General features: G+C 39.8%; 1 pseudogene; it reads right to left on the reverse strand.

Moving 5' to 3' along the window:
• Positions 1 to 8762: 8762 nt before the first annotated feature.
• Positions 8763 to 9959, reverse strand: LOC148292350 (uncharacterized; annotated as a pseudogene).
• Between the last annotated feature and the right edge of the window lie 3805 nt (positions 9960 to 13764).

The following is a 13764-nucleotide window of genomic DNA, read 5'->3' on the forward strand; positions in this document are numbered from 1 at the left end:
ACTGTTCGAATCAGAATGTTTGATGGGATGATACGAGCTTTGGGGAACGTTAGGTATGTCCCTAGACTATGAAAGAATTTGATTTCCTTGGGTACTTTAGATGAGGCCGGCTATGGGTACGAGTCTAAAAAGGGAAGACTCAGGGTAGCCAAAGGATCACTGGTGGTAATGCGAGGTGACCTACAACCCAATAAGCTATATAAGTTAATTGGGACCACTATAGTCGGGGGAGCAGCTGTTTCTGTAAATCAAGGTATAGAAGACAAGACTGAACTCTGGCATCATAGGCTCGGGCACATAAGCCAGAAAGGGTTGCAGGAATTACACAAGCAAGGCCTGTTGGAAGGCGTGTCATCTTGCAAACTGGACTTTTGTGAATATTGTGTTCTTGGAAAGCAAAGGAAGGTATCATTCGCGAGTAGCAGTGCAGATAACCGAAGCAAGGAGCAACTCAGCTATATTCACTCAGATGTTTGGGGCCCTGCACCAACCAAATCAAATGGTGGAGCCAGGTATTTTGTTACTTTCATGGATGATTTTTCTAGGAAGGTTTGGGTTTATTTCATGAAGCAGAAATCCGAGGTTTTTGCAAAGTTCAAGGAATGGAAAACAGAAACCGAGAATCAAACTGGAAGAAAAATCAAGTACCTGAGAAGTGACAATGGAGGTGAATATACAAGTAATGAGTTTACCGATTACTGCAAGCAGGAAGGCATCATAAGGCACTTCACAGTAAAGAAGAATCCCCAACAAAATGGAGCTGCTGAGAGGATGAACCGAACTCTGATGGAGAGAGAGAGAGAGGAGCATGCGATTTCATGCAGGATTGCCTGATAGTTTTTGGGCAGAGTCTGTTAATCATGCAAGTTATTTGATTAACATATCACCATCTACAGTTCTCAATTTTAAGAGTGCAGAAGATGTATGGTCTGAGAAGCCGGTGGACTATTCCAAGCTCAGGGTGTTCGGCTGTAGTGCTTACGCACATATTCCAAGTGATGAAAGATCCAAGCTCAAACCAAAGTCTACGCATTGCATATTCTTAGGTTTTGAGAAAGGAGTGAAGGGATTCAAGCTTTGGGATATCAACAACAGGAAAAAGGTTGTCAGCCGAGACGTTGTCTTTGATGAGACAACCATGCCTTTGAATAAAGTCTAGAGCAGTAGGGAGAAGAAAGACGATGCTGAAATTGAAGCAACAAAGATTTTGTTAATCAGTTCAGATGAAGAAGCTCAGGTGGAGCAAATTGAGCAAGATGCCGAATATGATGGTTCTGAGGAAGAAGAGCATCAGCATCGTTCACCAGTTAGGAATCAGGTGGAGCAAGAAACAGGGCAGTTTGAAGGCACTCTAATCTGCCAGACATCCCAAAGGGTTCGAACTCCATCCAACAATCCACCTGCATTCCAGAGATGCATAGCACTGGACAAACCTAATCGAAACAAGAAAAAACCTGACAAGTTTGGGTTTGACCAAGATGAAGTTAATTACGCTCTCAACATTAGTCAAGGAGATCCAACTACTTATCGAGAAGCTACAGCAAGTGATGAGCGAGATAGTTGGATAAGTGCTATGACAGAAGAAATGGAGTCTCTTTACAAGAACTCTGTTTGGGAGTTGGTTCCTAAGCCCAAAGACAGAAAGCTAGTTGGATGCAAGTGGGTATTTAGGAAAAAGGAAGGACTACATGAACAAGATGCCGTGAGATTCAAAGCAAGGCTCGTGGCTAAAGGGTACTCACAAAAGGAAGGGGTGGATTATGATGAGATCTTTTCACCCGTAGTCAAGCATACTTCTATCAAATTGCTTTTAGCAATGGCAACTCAGCATGACATGGAGATTGAGCAGATGGATGTGAAGACGACATTTCTTCATGGGGATCTAGAGGAGACAATTTTCATGGCTCAACCAGAAGGATTTGTTGAATATGGGAAAGAGAACCTAGTATGTCAGCTAAGGAAGTCCCTGTATGGCCTGAAACAGTCTCCAAGACAGTGGTACAAGAGGTTCGATTACTTCATGCTGAAAATCAATTTTAGAAGATGTTTATATGATTGTTGTGTGTACTATCATGTGTTCCAAGATGGGATGACATGCTAATCGCTTGTCAAGACAAGTCTAGAATTCAAGACTTGAAGAAGATGTTGAGCGAGGAGTTCGACATGAAGGATCTAGGTGCAGCACAGAAGATCCTTGGCATGGAAATTCAGAGAGATAGGACCGCTGGAAGGATTTGGATATCACAAGCCAAGTATATTCAGAAGGTTCTTGAGAAGTTCAACATGCAAGAAGCAAAGGTAGTTTCAACTCCTTTGGCAGCTCACTTCAAGTGTTAAGTGGGCAACAGTGTCCTAAGTCCGAGGAAGAGCAGCAAGTAATGGAGAAAGTGCCTTATGTTAATGCAGTGGGCTGCCTTATGTATGCAATGGTATGTACACGTCCCGACATAGCTCAAGCAATCAGTGTTGTTTCCAGATACATGGCAAATCCAGGAAAGCAACATTGGGATGCAGTCAAGTGGATTTTGCGTTATTTGAAGGGTTCTTGGCGACGAAGGATTATGTTTGAGAAGCAAAAAGAAAATGCGGGGGTGTTGGGATATGTAGATGCCGATTATGCAGGGGACTTGGACAAGAGAAGGTCAACTTCTGGTTATGTTTTTACATATGCAGGAGGACCAATCAGTTGGAGGGCACTGCTGCAACCAATTACAGCTTTGTCGACCACAGAGGCAGAGTATATTGCATTGGCCGAAGCTGGAAAGGAAGCAATTTGGCTTAATGGCTTGATAAGTCAAATGGGAATCACCCAAGATTGTGTGAAGCTGAAGTGTGATAGTCAAAGTGCCATTTACTTGGCAAAGAATCAAGTATTTTCTGGAAGATGAAAGCACATTGAAGCAAGATATCACAGAATCAGAAATTCGGTGGAGTCTAAAGAGATTTGGATTGAAAAGGTTCATACGGATGACAATACCGCAGATTTCCTTACAAAGATAGTGCCAGTCAAGAAGTTCAAGCATTGCTTGAACTTGATCAATCTCGTTGATTGATTAAAGTAGAGCACCTCCTCACTTGAGGTGCAATGAGGCAAGAAGATTGCCAAGGTGAAAACTCTTGAAGATTTCCAGAGCTGCTTCAAGGAGGTTCAAAGATACTCTGGGGTGCAACGATCAAGACTTGGTTTGACTCACCAAGGTGGAGATTGTTAGGATTTTGGCTCGTCAAATATGTCCTAGTTAGTTTATGATTGTTTTAGGAAAATTAGAGGTATTCTTGTCCTAGAGGGATTAGGAAAGAATTTCAGTTTTCCTTATTCAATTCAAGTTTGGATTTCTAGAAGCCTATTTGGTTTTGGATAAGTGTAATTTCCTAATCCACTTAGGAATAGGAATTCAATCAGCCTTAGGACATGTAAGCCAACTCTATATCTATAAATAGGGTGTGGCAAGGCTTATTTTGAGAGAGAGGAAAAATAGCCAGAGACAGCCAAGAGTTTTGAGATTAGTTCTAGGGTTTGCAAAAGTTCTGTAATCTCTATTATTAATCAAAGGAGCGGTGATTTCTCTACCTAGAGAAATCACAACTGGACGTAGGCAAAAGTTCTGCCGAACCAGTATAACTCTTGTGTGTCTAAGTTTCCTAATATTTGCTAGTTTAGTCTATTGCCGTTGGTTACATTAAAGAACAAGATCCAGCAGCATGTTATTTAACAGGAAAAACTGGCATGTCGTGCAACTGTCCTGGAGCAGTGGGAGCTGACGCCGTAGTCGGGGGAGCTGAACTCTGTGGAGTCATCACCGTCTTACGACGTCTCCTAAGGTCTGACATCTGCACAACTGATAAGGTCTTAAAATGAAAAACATCCTTACAAAAACTGAAACAACAAATTCAATATTTAAAAAAACTGAAACATGTATTCTTATATTAAAAAAACAAAAACAAAAACAGAAACAGAAGCACATTCGCAAAAAAAACAAAAACACGTATTCTTTATTAAAAAAGAAGAAGCACATAATAAAGAAAAATCAAATTGCTGCCCAATTTTTAAAGAGTACAATGCAACTTCAACACCTCCAATCAAATCTGAAATCAAAAATAAAAATCCAATACAAAAACAAAATTAAAACATAGGCTTCCTAACCAACCATCAGACTAAGCAATTTAAACACTTACAAAGTAATCAAAATACAAAAAACAGAATATTGTGCAATCAAATCTGAAATCTAACAGCAATACACCTACAAATTCACAAATCCAACACGACAATGCAATTTCAACTCCTCCAATCAAATCTGAAATCAACAATAAAAATCCAATACAAAAACAAAATTGAAACATATGCTTCCTAACCAACCATCAGACTAAGCAATTTAAACACTTACAAAATAAATATAGAAATTGAAACAGCAAAACAAATGTACAAATATACAATTCCAAACTTAATCCAAAAATTTCAGCAATAAAAATTCAAAATTGAAATTATTAATCGGGGCTAGAGTTAGGAATTTTACCGAGTGGGTTTCGAGGGAGACCGGAGAGGACGCAAGTCCGGCGGTGGCGAGTGAGAGAGAGAGAGGGGGGCCGCCGTCTGACAGGGATGAGCAGAGACGGAGGAGTGCAGGGACTGAGAGGGATGAGAGGGCATGGAGGAGAGAGGGACTGAGGGGGGATGGATGAGAGAGGGATGAGAGGGGATAAAGGAGACAGAGCGGCACGGAGGAGCGAGGGACTGAGAGGGATGAGAGGGGACGGAGGAGAGAGCGAAAGAGAGGGATGATAGGGGATGAAGGAGAGAGAGCGGCTATGAGTTATCTGGTTCTGGTTCGAAGGAGGGGCTGATAGGTTTAGGGTTCGACAGTGAGAGAGGTTGAAGACAGAACAAAACTGCGCGTTTGTTTCACAAAATGTTTGCGTCTTTGTGCGATGAATATAAAATACGTCGCGGAAAATTAAAATATCGAACTTTGCGTGACGGAAAGAAAAAACATGGTCGTGCAAAGACTTTTTAATGAGCGGGATACGACCCGCCAAATATTTGATGACTTGCGCGACGAAATATCAAAATCGTCGCGCAATCCTAAACCCTAAACCCTAAACCTTGATCCCTAAACCCCACTACATTGCGCGATGGAAAAACTATGCGTCGCGCTATGGCTGATTGCGCGACGGAGTTGTGATATATTCGTCGCGCAAGTCGTGTGTACAGTTTTAAAAAGTTAACAATATACAAGCATGGAAATGTTAGTGAATATAAAGTTTTAAAGGGGCTACGCATTGTACGATACTAGTTTCACCGATCCAACCGTCAAACTTGTTTGTTTGTACTTAGAGATCGTAGACGCCAAAAATTGAAAAAAATATACATTCATAGATGATGTTACGATACCAAAATTTTCGACGGTTACAAACTTAAAATCACGATTTAACGGTTTTTTTTAACTCCGATTTTGATGAATTTTTACGGGGGCACTCCTTTACTGTATATGGATACCACAAAATCGTATGTTATGTTTAACAAACGTATACAAAAACTCTTCATTTTTTGGAATATATTGTTTTGATGACACATGCATTCTACAAAAGTAGTTTCAATGATCCAACCGGCAGAATTGTTCGTTTATACTTAGAGATCTTACACGCCAAAAATTGGAAAAATATATATATTCATAGATGATGTAACGGGACCAAAATTTTCGACGGTTATAAACGAAAATTCACAATTTAACGGTTAATTTAACTCCAAATTTGATGATTTTTTACGTCTACACACCTTGACCCCATATGAATACAATGACTGAATTCGATGTTCATTTTAAAATATTTACAGTAATGGATATCCCCGTTTAATTTTTTAAACACTTTGCGCGACCAATATGTCAAATAGTTTATGACTTCGTCATGCAAAGTGAAACTTTAAATATAATTTTTTTTATATATTATTTAATTTTTTTACTACTTTGCGCAACGCGGTTAAATTATTCGTTGCGCAAAAATGATAAATGCGACGATACAGCACCACTTCGTCGCGCAAGGATGATTTAAATTATTTCGCAATAATTGCATATTTTTTCCAGATCAAAATCTTTGCGAGACGACATTATAATATGCGTCGCGCAAGGTTGACATTTTCCCACATAATCTTCAAACGGTTTATAAAATAATCGAAATAATTGTAACAAAATGCATTTTCAAATGTAATTGACTGAAATCTGTATTCTTGCAAGCGACGTGATGTGTTTCACAAGTTTAAGTTGTGTTTTAAAGTTGGAAATGAAGTAAACTACAGATTTCCCTCAACTTTGAAACACATCACAACGCTTTTGATCTTCAAGTCTTCAACCATAACTTCTCTTCGTATGGAAGTTGATAACCCTACAAAAAGATTCTCCTCTACCACTCCCATAATTATAAGGGTATGAATGATGAGCTTCACTAAAATCAGTAAAAAAACATATGATTGACATGGCAAAATTAAAATTAAGGCATAGGGAATTTTTTTTTGCATATTTCCTACCTTGCGCGACGAAGCCCTCCGTCCCGCATACTGTGATTGTGCGACGCCATAATTGTTGTCGTCGCGCAAGGGTCATTTCGATTATTAATTATCTGTTGCATATTTGCTATTTGTGCGACGAAGTCTTTTGTCCCGCAAACTGTACTTCTGCGACGCCATAATATACTTCGTCGCGCAAGGGTCACTCCAAATCTTCATAATTTTGTGTGTATTTTCTACTTTGCGCGACGAAACCCTCCGTCCCGCAACGTGTCCTTGTGCGACGAACCTATATTATTCGTCGCGCAACTTCAAGCGACCGGTCGGGGAGAAGGGACGACCGGTCGTTTTTGCACATTTTGTTCTGCGACCGGTCGGGTTAATGGCGACGACCGGTTGTTTTTTTTACAGATTCTACGTGCAAGAGTCACTTCTATTTCTTCAAAAAAAATTTGCATATTTGTTACTGCGCGACGACGTTTTCGGTCCCGCAAAGTGTCCTTGCGCGACGCTATACTATTGTTCGCCGCGCAAAAAGGTCCCAGTTATGTTTTTTACAGATTCTTCAGTTTGTGTTCATTATAATATTTCCAAATTGTCCAATAAATGTTTTTAGGATAGATAACTAAACATTAGATAAATGGGAGTTGAAATTTGAACATAGGTACAATTGATTAGAAAAAGATATGTACGTTTGTGGATTTGAGAATGCCATTTTTTTTCTTTCCTATGAAAAGTATAACAAAATATATATAGTCATGGCTCAAACTATAATTTGTTTCAATGGAGGAATCTCTCTCACACTTACAAAGAAAAACTTAGGCATTTTTAGGATAGATAACTAAAAATTAGATAATTGGAAGTTGAAATTTGAACATAGGTACAATTGATTATTTTGATGCCTAATCCATGGATATAACAAGTACATATATTCAAACAAGCATACTTGCCAAAATCTTTACACTAACATTATTAAATTAAAAATAATTTCACATTACTATGTTTTACATGGCAAGTCGCAAATAAATTACATTATTCATCATCTGAACTATAATAATCTTCGTTATCGTCGCTATGATCACTTTGGGTCTCCCAATCCTCCTCCTCCTCCTCCTCCTCCTCCTCCTCCTCCAGAAGTACATCATCATCGTTGTTCGGGCCCACGGTTGGATCGTATCGAGGAAGAAAACCGAGGTCAATTGTAATTGACTGAATCGGTATTTCTCTTGAAGACACTCCTTCAAGCTGAAAGGGTTCTTGTACGACAGTTGTATCTAGAAGTGTTTCTGTATCATGTTCCATGGAAGATTCGAAACGTTGGTCAGCGACGTCGACGTCGTTGTCAGATGGGTCTAGTTCTGGTATAGCATATACATTCCTTTGATCCATCTGCTGAACAACTTTCCACCCGCTCCCTGCTTTAGGGTCATCTAGATAGACAATCTGTTTTGCCATGTTTGCCAAAATGTAAGGGTCGTCATCATACCAAGTTCTGCTCATGTTCTCCGATAGTAACCCATGATCGATTTTAATACTTCCCTGTCTATTTGGGTTCGTATCAAACCATCGACACTTAAACATGATCACTTGGTATCGGTCTTTGTAAAGCAATTGCACTACAGTTGTGAGTTTGCCATAGAAATTAATGTCTGTACTTTGGCCTCCACCTGGAACATGGACACCTCTATTTTGCGTACACAACTTGTCATCTCGTGCAATCCCTAAAAACTTGACGCCGTTAACATGGCAACCCGAGAATAATTCAGCCCAAAGTGGGCCGAATGCCAAGTTATATAACTCTTCACTGTATGTGGGGGAATTATCTGATTTCAACTTATTCCCCTAATATTATAAAAAAAACATTCACATATTAGTTTGAGAAAATTAAATACTATAATATATATGGCAATTACACATCAGTTATAACTTACATATTCCAAAAACCATTTTGGAAACAATTCACGGTGTTTCTTGGAATACAAATGTGATGGATGTTCTCGCTTCATCATCTCTTCATGCTCATCTAAGTATGCCATTATCTCATCACAATTATTCAATACGAACCAATGAGCTACCTCCATGTCATTTTTGGAAAATGACTCTCCTCGTACAGGATCTCCAAAGGGTCGTGCGCTTTGGGTAAAAACAGAGAGTTGCTCATTTTTCACACCTCCGTCATTATTGCGCTGAGGTCGATTGAAAGCCGTGTCCACATCTTTTAAATACATCCCACAGAAAGTAAGCGCCTCATATTGAACCCAAGCCTCTACAATTGATCCTTCGGGCTTCGCTCTGTTTTTGCCGTCAGTTGGGAAAAAAATCTGAACAACAATATGATTGGCTTGACTACATCTGCCGGCAATAGGTGTCTAATCCCCACAGGAAGTAGGCGTTGCATAAACACATGGCAGTCATGGCTTTTGAGTCCAGTAAATTTACCCCCGTCAATATTCACGCAACGTACGATATTAGAAGCATACCCGTCAGGAAACTTTACAGACGATACAAACTGTAGAAACTCTTTTTTGTCATTCGGTTTCATGGAAAAAAATTCAAGATCCCTTATAGCTTTATCACTGCCCCTTTTCAGCCATAAACCCCTTCGTATGCCCATTCTTTCCAAATCAAGACGAGCTTTTATCGTGTCCTTTGTCTTCTCCTTGATATCTCGAATCGTTCCCATCAATGTGTCAAACACATTTTTCTCAACATGCATAACGTCGAGATTGTGCCTCAATTTTAGTTTCGACCAATATGGGAGCTCAAAAAACATAGACTTGTGTGTCCAGTTCATATGTGTAGCAGGTCTGGTCCTACTAACTGTTTTCCCGAACGGACCAAAATCCAAACGGTTAAACTGTTCCAAGATCTGATCACCGGACGATTCTCTAGGTCTTGTGCGACGCTCTTTGTTCCTGTCGAACTCTTTATCTTTTTCCGACCACTCGTGGTCCCATGGCAACCATCTTCGATGCCCAAGGTAACATATTTTTCCAGCATGCCAACCAGAAGTCACATCTTCCTTGCATACAGGGCATGCCATATAACCCTTTGTGCTCCACCCCGACACCATTGCATATGCGGGAAAATCATTCACAGTCCACATAACTACCGCCCGCAAAGTGAATATCTTCCCAGTGGATTTATCGTACGTGCGCACACCGTTTGTCCATAAATCCTTGAGCTCATCAACCAACGGCCTTAACTAAACATCGATTGACCTGCCAGGATCCTCAGTTATCAAAACAGTCATCATCATATACTCTTTTTTCATGCATTTCCAAGGCGGCAAATTATATGGGAATACGAAAATCGGCCAACTGCTATGGTGTTGGTTTAGAACCCCGTACGGATTGAATCCGTCAGTGGCAAGTCCCAACCTAACATTTCGGGGATCAGCAGCAAACTCGGGGAACGTTCGATCGAACTCTTTCCATGCTTCCCCATCTGCAGGATGCCGCATCACCTCGTCGTCTACCCGTTTTTCCTTATGCCATCTCATGTGTGTGGCAGTATGCGTCGACATATACAATCGCTGCAATCTTGGTTTCAGGGGCAGATAACGCATGACTTTTTGTGGAACCTTAGTCATTCTATTCTGAGACGTCTGTTTGAACCTCGACTCATTGCATATAGGGCATGTATCTAATGTTTCATACTCTTTGTAGAATAACATGCAATTGTTTTTGCAAGCGTGGATTTTTTCATAACCCAATCCAAGACCACTCAACATCTTCTGCGCCTGTCTGTGGTCTTTCGGCAAACAATTGTCCGTCGGAAGCATTTTCTTGAAAACCCTAAAAAAGTAATCGAAACACAGGTTCGACATACGGTACTTTATTTTTCCGTGCATTAGCTCCACAATCGCCGTCAGAACGGAAAAGCTCTCGCACCCCGGATATAACTCTTGGTTGGCATTTCTTAACAGTTTTTCATACTATTCGAACTCTGCACTATCCGTTGGTATAGGCACATCATCTTCCCCTTGCTGATTGCTGCTCGTCGATGCAAATGGAAAAACATCATTTATAATATCCATGACTTGTTCATTAGGATCCACAATAGGTTCAACATTGTCCACTCTTGTGGCCCTTGAAGACGAAGCAATGTCTAATTGTTCCCCGTGATGGTTCCAAGTGTTGTATGTCTCAATCATTCCATTCCTTACTAAATGAAATCGAACAGTTTCAATTCTCTCCCACAACATGTTGTTACACCTCCTACAAGGACACCGAATTCTAGTTGCACCCGGGTTGTGTGATCGTGCAAAGTGAATAAAGTCCTCGATTCCATCCAAGTATTCGTCTGCGCACCTGTTAGGGTTCTGTATCCACCTTCTGCTCATAATTCCTGGAACCACAATCACAATACAACAATCATGTTGTATTCTTACAAAATCATAACGTCACCTTATGCCTCCGGTAAGGGCCCTATCCCATTCGAAAAGGCATAGTCATGTCACGTAATTTACAGCTACATGAGATTAGATTTCGACGTGAATGAATTTCGGCAGCATTTCGGTACAGTTCTTGAGGTGTACCGTAGATATAAAATACCTACGTATCGTCATGCTCAGGACGATGTGGGCTCAAATCGGAGTTATAACGAAGAAGTTATGATCTACAGAAGCTTAGTGGCATAACCGTAAATATTTCGAAATCAGTTTTTTAAAAGGGAGCTGATTTCCCCACTCCCATTTTCTCCACTTACACTCCCTTTTGCTTTTTAATACTTTTGAATCAATTTTGTTCTTTCTCTTTCTTATTCTGTCCTTACCCTACATTAATTTCTTTTTTACTTCACTTTTATATTATTTCTCTATCTTTATACTTAATTTTCCAACTTACACTCCATTTTTAGTATTAAAGGGAAAAAAAAAACTTAATTTCTTAATCGATTAAAGGAAATTTTTTTTTACTGAAAATGGAGTGCAAGTTGGAAAATTAAGTATAAAGAAAAAGAACTAATATAAAAGTGAAGTAAAAAGAAATTAATGTAGAGCAATGGTAGAATAGGAAAGAGAAAGAACAAAATTGATTAAAAAGTATCAGAAAGCAAAAGGGAGTGTAAGTGGAGAAAAGGGGAGTGGGGAAATCATATCCCTTTTAAAAAACTGATTTTGAAATATTTACAGTTATGCCACTGAGCTTCCGTAGATCATAACTTCTACGTTATAACTCCGATTTGAGCCCACGTCGTCCTGAGCATGACGGTATAATCGGATTTCAATTTGGTTACCATTTGATCATCGATCAGATATCGCATATTAGGCGTTATCCGAGTTTGATATGTTCGGACCGCTGGATTGACTTCATTTTCAAATATGTTGATCTCGGCACCTCTAGGATCGTGTAGAAATTCGCGGATCTAGAATCGGAGTCCCGGATACTCCAATTCAATAATTCAAAGTTTAGATAAACGATAACTGTCTGATCGTGGACCGTTCAATTCGGACCAAACTTGCAGGTCATGTTTAGTAAAGTGTGTTGACCCTATAGGAACTCTTGGATTGGTAATCAAAGGTCATGGACCCCACGGGGTACCAGATTGACCATTATGGGAAATTAATCGCTTATTTAACCTCAGGTCTTTTTAGACCATTCCACCTGTGAGAAATGTTGAAAATTGGCCTAGGAACTTTCTTAAATTATGTACACACACTTTTGAGGCCGAGGGTCAGGGTTTTGATTAAATATATATAGTTGAGCTATTTTATTAATTAAATGTTTTAATTGCTTAAATAGGTACTCGGGCTTCATTGAACCCCTAGGAAGGACCCTCAAAGGGTCAGGCTAGCTTGGACGCTCAGTGAGTGGACTTTTATTTTATAAATGAATTTTATGCCGTAAAAGTTTAATTATTTCTCTTGAATGAATTAATTATGGTTTTGCTTTCCAAGCAATAAGTTGAATTAAAATATTTTTATAAAATTCTGTTTATGTTTAAAATGTGAATGGCTTGGAAAGTAGGAAAGGAATTTATAACAGGATTAAAGGATTTAATGAGAAATAGTATGATAATTGTTCAGGCAAGGTTTTCAAATCACCATAGGTACCTAAAATATTGCCATCGGATAATATGTTGCCTTCGGATAATTTGTTGCCTTCAGTTATAATGATGTCCATAGACATTTTAGTTGCCTTCGGTTGAGTCAGCGCGCGTTTGAAATTTGCCCCACGAGTCTTAGGGATATTCGGACCGTGAGGAGTGAGGAATGCGGCTCGGGTTGACTTTGTGTCACTGAGGCCTGTGAGGATGTGTCGCATTGTATGACACAAGGAATTGACGGTATAATGTGGGAAATGAATATAAAGATCATGGAATTGACAGATTTATTGTGGGTACACCTAGGTGGAAAGGAATTATTTCTTTACAATGCTTTCAAAAGGTTTTGATGATTTGATTGATCACATGATCAAATATATGTATATAAATATGCATGTCTTAAATTGCTTTTCATACAGGTGTAAATTTTTGGGAAACGAGTATTTACAGGGGGAGACTCTGCCGAATTTTCGACAGAAGTCAAACCCTAAAGAAACTTTGGATTTCGTTAGAAGGGCAATTTGGTCAAGTGTGTTCGGTACCTGCCCAGTGTTGGACACGCATAGGGTTCGGCGTAGATTCCAACGTGGAATTTGGGTCGGGTCCTGTCATCTCATGTCTGCTTCGTGTTGTCTTCCATTGCATTACACAGCACATCATCCATGAGATGTTGTTCGATGGATCCTTTAGCAAGCTCATCTAGGTCTTCCCACTCTGCATCCGTCATGGTTACCAGCTTCTTTTCCTTGCCTACCAAGACTACGCTGAGACCTTGTTGCTTTAAGACGTACTTCATCCTCCTTTGCCAAAGCATGAAGTTCTCCTTGTCGGTGAACGACTTCAACTCGACCTTCACACTTGCCACTTGTGGTGTCTTCTTGTGGGAGCTTTCTCCTCCCTCCTTATCGCCTGCCATCATCAACACACTGCCGCTCTTAAAATTGTAAGAGCATTTGGTGTTAGATTTCTTTATATGCGGGTTCATGATCTTTCACACAATCTGAAATAAGTAAAGACATACTTGGCGCCATCTTTCTTAAGTACACAACCTCTGAACTCATTCAACCCTCAGCAACAACAATCCCAGCAAGAACTTGAACGACTTAAGACTTCTACTCTTTCTTAGAATCTGTTTCAGCTATCTCTTTTTGATGAGATTAGGGTTAAAGAACGTGTCTGACGAGAGCAGAGCCTTAAGCTTATATAGGGCTATGTCAAGTCGT

This window comes from Prunus avium, chromosome 8, assembly GCF_965620075.1.
Source record: "Prunus avium chromosome 8, drPruAviu1.hap1.1, whole genome shotgun sequence".
NCBI lineage: Eukaryota > Viridiplantae > Streptophyta > Magnoliopsida > Rosales > Rosaceae > Prunus > Prunus avium.